This window comes from Chlorocebus sabaeus, chromosome 24 (assembly GCF_047675955.1).
Source record: "Chlorocebus sabaeus isolate Y175 chromosome 24, mChlSab1.0.hap1, whole genome shotgun sequence".
Taxonomy (NCBI): Eukaryota; Metazoa; Chordata; class Mammalia; order Primates; family Cercopithecidae; genus Chlorocebus; species Chlorocebus sabaeus.
The window spans coordinates 50,653,267-50,666,413 of NC_132927.1; positions in this window are offsets into that span (position 1 = coordinate 50,653,267).

Consider the following 13,147-nt stretch of genomic DNA (forward strand, 5'->3'; position numbering starts at 1 on the left):
ATCTTTACTATAAATACAAAAATTAGCCAGGTGTGGTGGCGGGCACATGTAATCCCATCCACTTGGGAGGCTGAGGCAGGAGAATTGCTTGAACCCGAGAGGCGGAGGTTGCAGTGAGCTGAGATTGTGCCATTGCACTCCAGCCTGGGTGACAGAGTGAGACTCTATTTCAAAAAAAAAAAAAAGAAAAAGAAGAAGAAGTAATACACCAGCGTTGCCAGTGAGCAAGTGGGCGGGTGTTTGGCTACTGGAGTGCAGTGGAGCACAGCAATGCGCAAATCAAAGGAACTTGCTTCTTCAAGCTCTTCTAGCAGTGGTTCTGACAGTGATGTTGACAAAAAGTTAAAGAGGAAAAAGCAGGTTGTTCCAGAAAGACCTGTAAAGAAGCAAAAGACTGGTGAAACTTGAAGAGCTCTGTCATCTTCCAAAGAGAACAGCAGCAGCAGCACAGATGATAACCTGATGTTTCAGGTTAGGAAAATGAGGTACATTAGTGTTTGGGAATTTTTTTTTTTTTTTTTTTTTTTTGGTTGAGACAGAATCTCGCTTTGTTGCCCAGACTGGAGTGCAGTGGCCGGATCTCAGCTCACTGCAAGCTCCGCCTCCCGGGTTCACGCCATTCTCCTGCCTCAGCCTCCCGAGTAGCTGAGACTACAGACGCCCGCCACCTCGCCCAGCTAGGTTTTTGTATTTTTTAGTAGAGACGGGGTTTCACCATGTTAGCCAGGATGGTCTCGATCTCCTGACCTCGTGATCCACCCGTCTTGGCCTCCCAAAGTGCTGGGATTACAGGCTTGAGCCACTGCGCCCGGCCAATTTTTTTTTTTTTTAGACTTGTCCCCCAAGGCTGGAGTGCAATGGCATGATCTTGGCTCACTGCAACCTCTGCCTCCCGGGTTCAAGTGATTCTCCTGCCTCAGCCTCCCGAGTAGCTGGGACCACAGGCACTTACCACCATGCCTGGCTAATTTCTGTCTTTTATGTCGAGACGGGGTTTCACCATGTTGGCCAGGCTGGTCTCGAACTCCTGACCTCAAGTGATCTGCCTGCCTTGACCTTCCAAAGTGCTAGGATTACAGGTGTGAGCCACCATGCCAGGCCAGTGTTTGCGATTTTAAAGGGGAATTGATATTAGATAATTGGATGGATCCAGAAGGTGAAATGAAACCAGGAAGAGAAGGTATTTCCTTGAATCTGGAGCAAAGGAGCCAGCTGAAGGAACAGATTTTTTAAAATTTAAGTTTAAATTTAAGATTTTTTTAAATTAAAGTTTAAATTTAAGATTTTTTAAAATTTAAATTTAAAAATTTTATATACACACACACACACACACACACATATATATATATACACACACACATTCTTTTTTTTTTTGAGACAGAGTCTTGCTGTGTTACCCATGCTGGAGCGCAGTGGTGGGATCACAGCTCACTGCAGCCTCCGTCTCCTGGGCTCAAGTGATCCACCTCAGCCTCCCTAGTAGCTGGGACTATAGGTGCTGGCATCACACACAGTTAATTAAAAAAATTTTTTTTTGTAGAGAAGGCAGGTGTTGGGGGAGGTGTCTCACTGTGTTGTTCAGGCTAGTCTTGAATCCTAGGCTCAAGTAATCCACCTTTGCCTCCCTAAGTGCTGGGATTATGGGTGTGAGCCACTGCACCTGGCCAGGAACAGATTTCTGACACTGATGGTGCAGTTAAGAAAACTGTGAAATCCAAGCCGTATAAAACCTATACTGTTCTAATTGTACTTGGTTTGTGTGTGTGTGTGTGTGTGTTTTGTTTTGTTTTTTTTTTTTTGACAGGTTCTTGCTCTGTGGTCCAGGTAGAGTGCAGTGGGATAATAATCATGGCTCACTGCAGTCTCCAACTCCTCCCACCTCAATCTCCTGAGTAGCTGGGGCTACAGGTGTGTGCCAACATGCCCAGCTAATTTTTAAGTTTTTTTTTTTTTAAATAGAGATGAGGTCTCACTATGTTGCCCAGGCTGGTCTAGAACTCCTGAGCTCAAGCGATGCTTCTACCTCAGCCTCCCAAAGTGTTAGGATTTCCGGGGAGAGCCACCGCTCCTGGCCTCTAGTTGTTTTAATCTGTCTTTTTACATTGGCTTTTGTTTTCTAAGTGTTGTTCTCCAAGCTATTGTATGTTTAGATTGCAGAACAACTTGTAAAATGAATACTTGCTTTAATGTGCATTATTTAAAATGTTCTGAGTGAAGCTAATTGTCTACTTTTTAAGGAGAATTGTTCTGTGCCCACCACTTAGTATACAATAAAATCAAGTAATACAATCTTAACTGTTGTGGTCCTTTTTTTTTTTTTTTTGAGACAGAGTTTCACTCTTATTGCCCAGGCTGGATCTCAGCTCACTGCAACCCCTGCCTCCCAAATTCAAGTGATTCTCCTGCCTCAGCCACCTGGGTAGTTGGATTACAGGCACCTGCAACCACTCCTGGCTAATTTTTTGTATTTTTGGTAGAGATGGGGTTTCACCATGTTGGCCAGGCTGGTCTTGAACTCCTGACCTCAGTTGATCCACCCGCCTCCACCTCCCCAAGTGTTGAGATTACAGGCATGAGCCACTGCGCCTGGCCCTGTTGTGGCCTTTTTTGATCATGAGAGTTGGTGCTTTTGAAAGCCAAAAATGACAGTTTTTTATAGATCTTTTAATTTCAATTCAGCTTTCACAATAAAACAGATTGTATTGCATTGAACAAAAAAAAATTACACCAATACTAAACTTTATGTAAAATGTGATCTCAACTATGAAAATAAATATAGATGTAAATATCTGTATAGAAAAAATCGTAATGAAGCATAGCAAAAGGCCATATATCATATTGGTTGTTAATATTTGAGTTTATATTTCAGAGTTATCTTTTGGATAAGATCCATTTTTTTTTTCTTTTTTTTGAGACGGAGTCTCGCTCTGTTGCCCAGGCGGAGTGCAGTGGCACGATCTTGGCTCACTGCAACCTCTGCCTCCCGGGTTCAAGCAATTCTCTTGCCTCAGCCTCCCAAGCAGCTGGGACTACAGGCGTCCGCCACCACGCCTGGCTAATTTTTGTATTTTTAGTAGAGACGGGGTTTCATCATACTGGCCAGGCTGGTCTCGGACCCCTGACCTTGTGATCTGCCCGCCTCAGCCTCCCAAAGTGCTGGGATTACAGGCGTGAGCCACCAGGTTTAGGGCCAACTTAAAATTAGTTCAGATTTCTAATTAGCTTATAACTGTGATCGATGTTTTATTTTTATTTTATTTTTTTCTTTTCTAGGTTTTTTAAAAATTCACAATCTACTTGGGCACAGTGGCTCACACCTGTGGTCTCAGAACTTTGGGAGGTCAAGGCCAGAGGTTTGCTTGAGCCCAGGAGTTCAAGACCAGCCTGGGCAACATAGCTAGACCCCCATCTCTACAAAAAAAAAAAAAAAGAAAAAAAAATTCGGGATCCAAATAAGGTCTACACATTGCAATTGATCATATGTCATTTAACATACTTTTAGCTTATAGGTTCCTCTTCTACCCCTTTAGGCCAGCTACTATTATCTCATTTTCATGTCCTTCCGCAAAACCTTCTAACTGGGTTTCTATACTTGAATTTCCTCCTGCTCTAATCCAGTTTCTACAAAGCAGCCAGAGAAATCTGAACAAATGGAAACCAGATCAACAGTCCATTTAAAGCCCTTCAAGGCCTCTTTTTTTTTGAGACAGAGTTTCACTCTTGTTGCCCAGGCTGGAGTGCAGTGGTGTGATCTCGGCCCACTGCAACCTCTGCCTCCTGGGTTCAAGAGATTCTCCTGCCTCAGCCTCCTGAGTAGCTGGGATTACTGGTGCCTGCCACCACGCCCAGCTAATTTTTGTATTTTTAGTAGAGATGGGGTTTTGCCACTTTGGTCAAGCTGGTCTCGAACACCTAACTTCAAGTGATCTGCCCGCCTCGGCCTCACAAAGTACTGAGATTACAGGCGTGCGCCACTGCGCTCTGCTCTTCGAGGCTTCTTATGCCCTGGCCTTGCCTATTGCTCCAACTTCTGGTTTTTTTTTTTTTGAGACAGAGTCTCACTCTGTTGCCCAGGCTGGAATGCTGTGATATGATCTCAGCTCACTGCAACCTCTGCCTCCTGGGTTAAAGTGATTCTTGTGCCTCATCCTCCCAAGTAGGTGGGATTACAGGCTTATGCCACCATGCCCAGCTAATTTCTGTTTGAACCTCTTTAGGGGCTAGAAAACCAACCTTGTTTTCCTCTACTCTTCTGTTAATTTTTATTCTTCCTTCCATCCCCATTGTGAATGTTCCTTCCCCAGAGAGTCTTTTCCTAACCACCCTTCATTGTTTCCTCCCACAGCACCTCACTTTTCCCTGCTTCTAGCATTTATTGCAGCTGGTTATATTTTCATTTTGTGCGTTTACTTCATTCATGCCTCTCTCGCTCCACCCCAGGAGGGCATGGATCATGTCTGTTGTGTTCACACCTACTCTGTCCCCATTTTCCAGAAGCACTCGTAACAGCACAATAGCTATTTGTTTAACAAATATTTGCAAAACCTTCTAACTGGGTTTCTACACTGGAATTTCCCCCTGCTCTAATCCAGTTTCTACAAAGCAGCCAGAGAAATGTGTGCAAATGTAAACTAGATCAACAGACCACTTAAAGCCCTTAAGTGATTCTTGTGCTATTTGTTGAACAAAGATAAACAAGACAATCCCTAACCTCAAAAAACATACAGTGAGGCTAAGGCTCACTGCAGCCTCCACAACAGAGGCTAAGGCAGGAGGATTGCTTGAGCCCAGGAGTTCCAGGCTGCATTGAACTATGATCATACAACTGCACTCCAGCCTGGGCAACGCAGCAAGACCTTGTTTCTAAAAGTAAATAAATAAAATTTAAAAACCCACAGGTCACTGTCTCTGCTTATACTGTTTTCTAATGGGAGCGAACTTCTCTTATTTCAGCTACTAGAGTCCTGTGCTACTTCCTCACTCTTATACATAGATAAAGGGAAGACAAATTGATGTTTTTTTTAAAAAAGGAAAATAATTTGGTAATGACTATCGAATTTTAGATGATGCAGTAGTTTCATTTCCAGGAATTCTCTTATATATATCTTTACCCAAAAGCACAAAGGACAAAGGGTCAATCACAAGGATGTTTCTACAGCATAGAAGGTAATAGCAAAATCCTAGAAGCAACCAGAATGCTTATCAAAGGAGGAGCAGTTAAACAAAATATGACACCCTCACTTTGTAGAATATATTTTGCAGCTGTTAATAAGAAGGAGATTGCTGGGTGCCATGGCTCACGCCTATAATCCCAGCACTTTGGGAGACTGAGGCAGGCAGATAACCTGAGGTTGGGAGTTCGAGACCAGCCTGACCAACATGGAGAAACCCCGTCTCTACTAAAAACACAAAATTAGCCGGGCATGGTGGCGCATGCCTGTAATCCCAGCTACTCGGGAGACTGAGGCAGAAGAATCGCTTGAACCCGGGAGGCGGAGTTTGTGGTGAGCCGAGATCATGCCATTGCACTCCAGCCTGGGCAACAAAAGCAAAACTCCGTCTCAAAAAAAAAAAAAAAAAAGAAAAGGAGAAGTAGCATCGCCATAGTGATTCAGAACATGGACTTCAGAGCCAGATTGCATGGGTTCAAATCCCCACTCTATCACTTGGTATTTGTGTGACCTTGGGGGCATGCTGCCTCTGTTATTTATTTATTTATTTATTTATTTATTTATTTATTTATTTATTTTTAAGACAGAGTCTTGCTCAGTCGCCCAGGCTGTAGGGCAGTGGCATGATCCTGGCTCACTGCAGCCTCCGCCTCCCGGGTTCAAGTGATTCTTCTGCCTCAGCCTCCCAAGTAGCAGGGATCACAGACATGTGCCACCACACTGGGCTAAATTTTGTATTTTTAGCAGAGATGGGGTTTCACCATCTTGGCCAGGCTAGTCTCAAACTCCTGACCTGAAGTGATCTGCCCACCTTGGCCTCCCAAAGTGGTAGGATTACAGGCGTGAGCCCCTGCACCAGGCGAGGTTTTTAAAATGTTCTTTAAAAAAAATTTGAGGGGGTAGAGACAAGTCCTCACTATGTTGCCTAGGCTGTTGAACTCCTGGCCTCAAGTGTTCCTCCTGCCTTGACCTCCAAAAGTGCTGAGATTACAGGCATGAGCCACTGCACCCAGCCTCAGTTTTTTAAAACTGTAAATGAGGGTAATAATAGTTTCCACATCTGAGGGATGTTGTGGGGAATAAACAAGTTAATAGATATTAAGACTTAAACATTACCTGGCAATACTAAGAGCTAAATGTGACATTAATATTAAACATTGAAAAATGTCTATGCCCTATTGTTTCATTTAATTAACTAGTTTTTTAATTGAAAAATTGAAAAGCATGTGGTTAAAAAAAATTTCACAAAAGATGATAGGGCATATAATGAAAAATGAGTTTGTCTTCCACCCCAGAGCCAAGCTGTTCACAGCTTCTTAGGAATCTTTCCAGAAATGTTTTATATATATGCAAACTTATATGTGTTAATATATTTCACACATACCCACACTCAAACACAAATCCTCCTTTTCCTTTTAAACACTCTGTCTTGCAGCTTGCGTTTTTTTTTGTTTGTTTGTTTTTTCAGACGGACTCTCATTCTGTTGTCCAGGCTGAAGTGCATTGGCGTGATCTTGGCTCACTGCAACCTCTGCCTCCTGGGGTCAAACTACTCCCTCCCAAGTAGCTGGGATTACAGGGGTGCTCCACCATGCCCGGCTAATTTTTGTATTTTTAGTAGAGACAGGGTTTTGCCATGTTGGCCAGGCTGGTCTTGAACTCCTGATCTCAGGTGATCTGCCTGCCTCGGCCTCCCAAAGTGCTGGGATTACAGGGGTGAGCCACCGCTCCAGGCCGCAGCTTGCTTTTTACACTTTGTAGGATATCTTGGAAGTTGTTCCATATCAGCATATACAGACTTTTGTTATTTTTTGAGATGGAGTTTCGCTCTTGTCACCCAGGCTAGAGTGCAGTGGCGTGATCTTCGTTCACTGTCACCTCTTCCTTCCTGGTTCAAGCAATTCTCCTGCCTCAACCTCCTGAGTAGCTGGGATTACAGGCGTCCACCACCATACCTGGATAATTTTTTGTATTTTTAGTAGAGATGGGGTTTCACCATGTTGGCCAGGCTGGTCTTGAACTCCTGACCTCAGGTGATCCACCCACCTTGGCCTCCTAAAGTGCTGGGATTGTGGGTATGAGCCACTGCACCCAGCCAGCATACACAGATTTAAGTAATCACTTTTTTCCACTGTTAAGTTCGTGACAAACCCATTGTCAAACTGGACCATCATAAGTCAGGGACTGTCTCTGCAGAGGAACTATATATCTAGTTTCCTATTGACAGACATTTTAGTGGGTTATAGTCTCTTGCTATTACATATAATGCTGCAATTAACATCTTTGGATATATCCCAAATATGGCTAAGTTTAAAAGAAGATAGGCTCCATATTTTGTTTTTTAAAAGCATGTTTGTGTGTGCATAAGTGTGCACCCACTGAAGATGATTGCAATCTGTAGGAATTCAGAATGCAAGGAATGGAGAGAGCAAAAGGCAGTTTGACCAAAGAGCCTGTATGTTTAAGTGTTTTGTTTTTTAATCTCTCTTCTTTTTCGAGATGAGGTCTCACTCTGTAGTCCAGGCTGGAGTGCAGTGATGTAGTTTTTGTTCACTGCAGCCTCGACCTGCCAGGCTCAAGCGATCCTTCCACCTCAGCCTCCAGAGTAGCTGAGACTACAGGCACATGCCACTGCACCCAGCTGATTTTTGTATTTTTTGTAGAGACAGGGTTTCACCTTGTTGCCCAGGCTGGTCTCAAAGTCCTGGGCTGAAGCGATCTGCCTTCTTCACTCTCCCTAAGTGCTGGGATTACCAGCATGCACCACTGCACCTGGCCTGTGTTTTGTTTTTGTTTTTGTTTTTGAGGCAGAGTCTCAATCTGGCGCCCAGGCTGGAGTGCAATGGCGGGATCTTGGCTCACTGCAACCTCCGCCTCCCGGGTTCAAGCGATTCTCCTGTCTTAGCCTCCTGAGTAGCTGGGATTACAGGCTCACTCCACCACACCTGGCTAAGTTTTGTATTTTTAGTAGAGACAGGGTTTCACCATGTTGGTCAGGCTGGTCTCAAACTCCTGACCTCATGATCTGCCTGCCTCGGCCTCCCAAAGTGCTGGGATTACAGGCATGCGCCACCGTGCCTGGCCTGTGTTTTGTATTTTAAAATGTTACCTATACGATAAAATTTTTTCAGAGGTTATACTCTAAAAGAGAAGCAATCATTTTATCTTCTGGTTCTCCAAGCTCTTGGTTCACACCTCAGTTATAGACAGAGTGGGACCTGTCTGTTCCCCTTGCTAGCCAAGGAGCTTGCCTAGTCAACCTCCAATAACCAGCCCAGTGCCTGGCACATAGAAGGTGTTCACTAAACACTTCTGGGATGAATGAAGCTACTCCTCTGACCTAGGTTTCCCTGTATATAAAATTAGAATGATAAAGTGACCACATCTAATGGCCATCCTAAGAAATTCCTGAGCAAAAAAAAAGAAGAAATTCCTGAGCAATGTGAATGTTCTTTAAAAACATGAAAGTGTGGAAAACTGCTCAAGAATAGCTGCTTGATCTAAAATTTATCCTGTGGGCTGACCAGGTCAAAATGCCTGCGGTGTAGCTAGTTCAAAGGACGGTGGCATCTTCCCCAAGTGAAAACAGCCTATTAAATTTGTGAGCAAGAGGGACAGCGTTGTCAGCTGAGCAGAGCCCTGCTGTCAAGTCCTCTAGATCTGAAACCATCTTGGCCTGTTTCCACCCTGGAATCATTTTGGAAAGATTATGGCCCCTGCAAGTCTGTTAAAAAGTTGGAGCCTTGGCTGGGCGTGGTGGCTCATGCCTGTAATTCCAGCACTTTGGTAGGCTCAGACAGGAGGATTCCTTGAACTCAGGAGTTGGAGACCAGCCTAGGCAACATGGCAAGACCTCATTGCTACAAAACAAAAACAAAAATTAGCTGGGTGTGGTGGTGCAAGCATGTAGTCTCAGCTGCTTGGGAAGCTGAGATCATGCTACTGCACTCCAACCTGGGCAACAGAGCGAGACTCTGTCTCAAAAACAAAAAACAAAAAACAGTTGGAGCCTTTATATTAGATATAACCCAAGGACTCCCTAACCATAGAGTAATCTTGGAGTACTGAAGGGTGGAAAGGTGTAATAACTTTCCTCCCTATCAGAAGGGTCATGGCCACCACTCCTATAACAAAAGACTGGTTAACAAGAGAAGACATAAGAAATTTATAACTTTCTCTTTTAATTTTTTGTTTTAGAGACAAGGTCTTGCTCTGTTGTCTAGGCTGGAGTACAGTGGCGTGATCATGGCTCATTGCAGCCTTGAACTTCTGGGCTCAAGCCATCTTCCCGCTTTAGCCTTCCCAGTAGCTGGGATTACAGGCACACATCACCATGCCCATCTAAACGCATATCAGATTTATCTAATCAAAATTGTATGTGACATGGGAGCCTTCAGAAATGAAGACCCAAAGACTCAAGAAAAAAACTGTTTTTTTTTTTTTTTTTTTTTTTTTTTTGAGACGAAGTGTTGCACTGTGGCCCAGGCTAGAGTGCAGTGGTACGATCTGGCTCACTGCAACCTTCACCTCCCTGGTTCAAGCAATTCTTCTGCCTCAGCCTCCTGAGTTGCTGGGACTACAGGTGCACACCACCACATCTGGCTAAATTTTTTTTTTTTTTTGTATTTTTAGTAGAGACGGGGTTTCATCGTGTTAGCCAGGATGGTCTTGATCTCCTGACCTCATGATCCACATGCCTCAGCCTCCCAAAGTGCTGGGATTACAGGCATGAGCCACTGCGTCCAGCCAAAAACTGTTCGTTTTTATGCTTAGATTCAATGAAGCATGACAGCTGTGTTGAAACATGATTAGACAGAAAGGGAATGATCTAATAGTAACGGACTGAGTGGGGAAACCCAGCAGGGCCTGTGTTCAGATTCTTCTTGGCCTGTTTGTATGGCATTCCTTTCTCCTGGGTTTAGGGCAGGGCCCCTTCTGAAATGAAGGTCTTATGATCTATTTTCAGACAAGGTAGGTCAGATAATTTTATGGCCAGCTTCTACACAGAAGGATGGAGGAAGGTTAAAGTCCTATTTCTAGGTTTTATGGCTGGCTTTGGAGAAGAAGGGTTCTAGTTTCTATGGCCTGCCTTGGGAGAGGAAGGGAAGCAGAAGAAAGAAGTACAGGAGAAGAGAAGAGACGTTGCTTTTGAGGTCCTTCCAATATCTTTCAGTTCAAAGTATCGGCATGCCAAAGTGCCTTACTTTGGGGTATTATTTTCTGAGCCCCAACAGTAGTAAGGTAATGACTGTGATAATTCTTTTTTTTTTTTAATTGAGATGGAGTCTTGCTCTGTCGCCCAGGCTGGAGTGTAGCTGTGTGATCTTGGCTCACTGCAACCTCCACCTCCCAGGTTCATGCGATTCTTGTGCCTCAGCCTCCCAAGTAGTTGAGATAACAGGCATGTGCCACCATGCCTGGCTAATTTTTTTGTATTTTTAGTGGAGATGGGGTTCCGCCATATTCACCAGGCTGGTCTAGAACTCCTGACCTCATGTGACCCGACTGCCTCCGCCTCCCAAAGTGCTGGGATTACAGGTATGAGCCACCTCGACCGGCAACAGTGATGATTCGTTCAACATTCAGTAATTATTGACCTGGCGGCCGGGCGCGGTGGCTCACGCCTGTAATCCCAGCACTTTGGGAGGCCGAGGCGGGCGGATCACAAGGTCAGGAGATCGAGACCATGGTGAAACCCCGTCTCTACTAAAAAATAGAAAAAAATTAGCCGGGCGCAGTGGCGGGCGCCTGTAGTCCCAGCTACTGGGGAGGCTGAGGTAGGAGAATGGCGTGAACCCGGGAGGCGGAGCTTGCAGTGAGCCGAGATTGCGCCACTGCACTCCAGCCTGGGCGACAGAGCGAGACTCCGTCTCAAAAAAAAAAAAAAAAAAAAAAAAAAATTATTGACCTGGCTGGGTGTGGTGGCCACGCCTATAATCCCAGTGCTTTGGAAGGCTGAGGTGGGAGGACTGCTCGAGGAGGCCAAGAGTTTGAGATCAGCCTGGGCAACATAGCAAGACCCTGTCTCTACAAAACAAAACAACAAAAAAGCAAACAAAAAGTATTTACTGAGCAACTACTCTGTATGTGCCAGGCATTGGTGCTGGAGATATAGCAGTTTCAAGACAAAGTATCTGCCTTCACAGACCTTAGGCAGATACAAAACGATATTAAATATAAATCAGATAGTGCTAAGAAAAGTACAGTGGGTGTCACAGGTAGGGTCCACTGGACCCACACCCTGAGACAATGCTTATCATGCTCAATGACCATAGAGATTGCATCTTGGTAGGGAGATGAAGGAAGCATGATTGGGCAGAGGGAGGAATCAAGCTGAGAGGCAGGCCCCACTACAGCCTCAGCCGACCCCATGGGGAGCACCAGAGTGGATATGGCCCATCTCAGTTACTTCCTGTTGGGCCACAGTGGCCCTCCTTTCTATTCCACCCCAATCAGTCACTGGGCATGGGATATCTTGCAAAGGGTGTAACCTTGGGCACATTCTCTCTTGTAGCTGAGGCAATTCTCAAAGGAGCTGATAGCTGAAGGCTGTCTGCTTACGGCACTCCCAGCTGCTGGGGCAACAAGTCCTGCCTTGAAAGGGAATCTGGGCTGTGGGTCAACATGTCCATCACCCAACATATGGGGAGAGAGGATGATGGTGGAGGTGCTTCTTGGGATAGGGTGGTCAGGGAAGGACTCTCCGAGGAGGTTTTAAATAACCTAAATGAGGCCTGGTGCAGTGGTTTACACCTGTAATCCCAGCACTTTGGGAGGCCGAGGTGGGCGGATCATAAGGTCAGGAGTTCAAGACCAGCCTGGCCAACATGGTGAAACCTTTTCTCTACTAAAAATATACAAATTAGCCAGGTGTGGTGAGCGCCTCTAGTCCCAGCTACTTGGGAGGCTGAGGCAGGAGAATGGCTTGAACCCGGGAGGCAGAGGCTGCGGTGAGCCGAGCTCGCACCACTGCATTCCAGCCTGGGCAACAAAGTGAGACTCCATCTCAAACAAACACACACACGAACAAACAACCTGAGTGAAGTGAAGGAAGGAGCCATGCAGATTCTGAGGGAAGAGCATTTTAAACAAAGGGAACAGCAAATGCAAATGTCCAAAGGAGGGATTATTTTTGAGATGTTCAAGGAAGAGCAAAGAAGCCAGCATGACCGGAGTGCAATGAACAAGGGGAGAGTGATAGGAAATGCATAAGCACCAGGTCATGTAGAGTCTTGCACACTATCATAAAAATTTGAATCTTTATTGTTACAGGAAGCCATTGAGGGTTAAAAACAGAAGAGTCACAAAATTTGGTTGATGATTTAAAAGGCTCACCCTGGATGCTGCTGTATGGAGAGCTAGAATGGAGGTAGGGAAACCAGATAGGAAGCTATTCTGGTATTTCAGGTAAGAGAGGGTCATGGTTGGGACTATAGAAAGGGACAGGTTGGTGTACTATAGAATGGTACAGAGCTGTAGAGAAGTGTCTCTCAACCAGGGTGACTTTGCTCTAGCTTCTCCACATACCTCTCCCCAACTCTCCCTACCAGCCAAGGACATTTGTTCAATATCTGAACATTTTCGGTTGTCATAAATCGGGGATGCTATTGGCTTCTAGTGGGTGCTGCAAAGTATCCTACAATAATGCACAGGACAACTCCCCATGACAAAGAATTACTTGGTTCAAAATGTCAATAGTGGGCCAGGCGCAGTGGCTCACGCCTGTAATACCAGCACTTTGGGAGGCCAAGGAGAGCAGGTCACCTGAGCTCAGGAGTTCAAGACTAGCCTGGCCAACATGGTGAAACCCTATCTCTACTAAATATACAAAAAGTGGCTGGGCTTGGTGGCAGGTGCCTATAATCCCAGCTACTTGGGAGGCTGAGGCATGAGAATCACTTGAACCTGGGAGGCGGAGGTGGCCATGAACAGAGTTCATGCCACTATACTCCAGCCTGGAGGATACAGCGAGACTC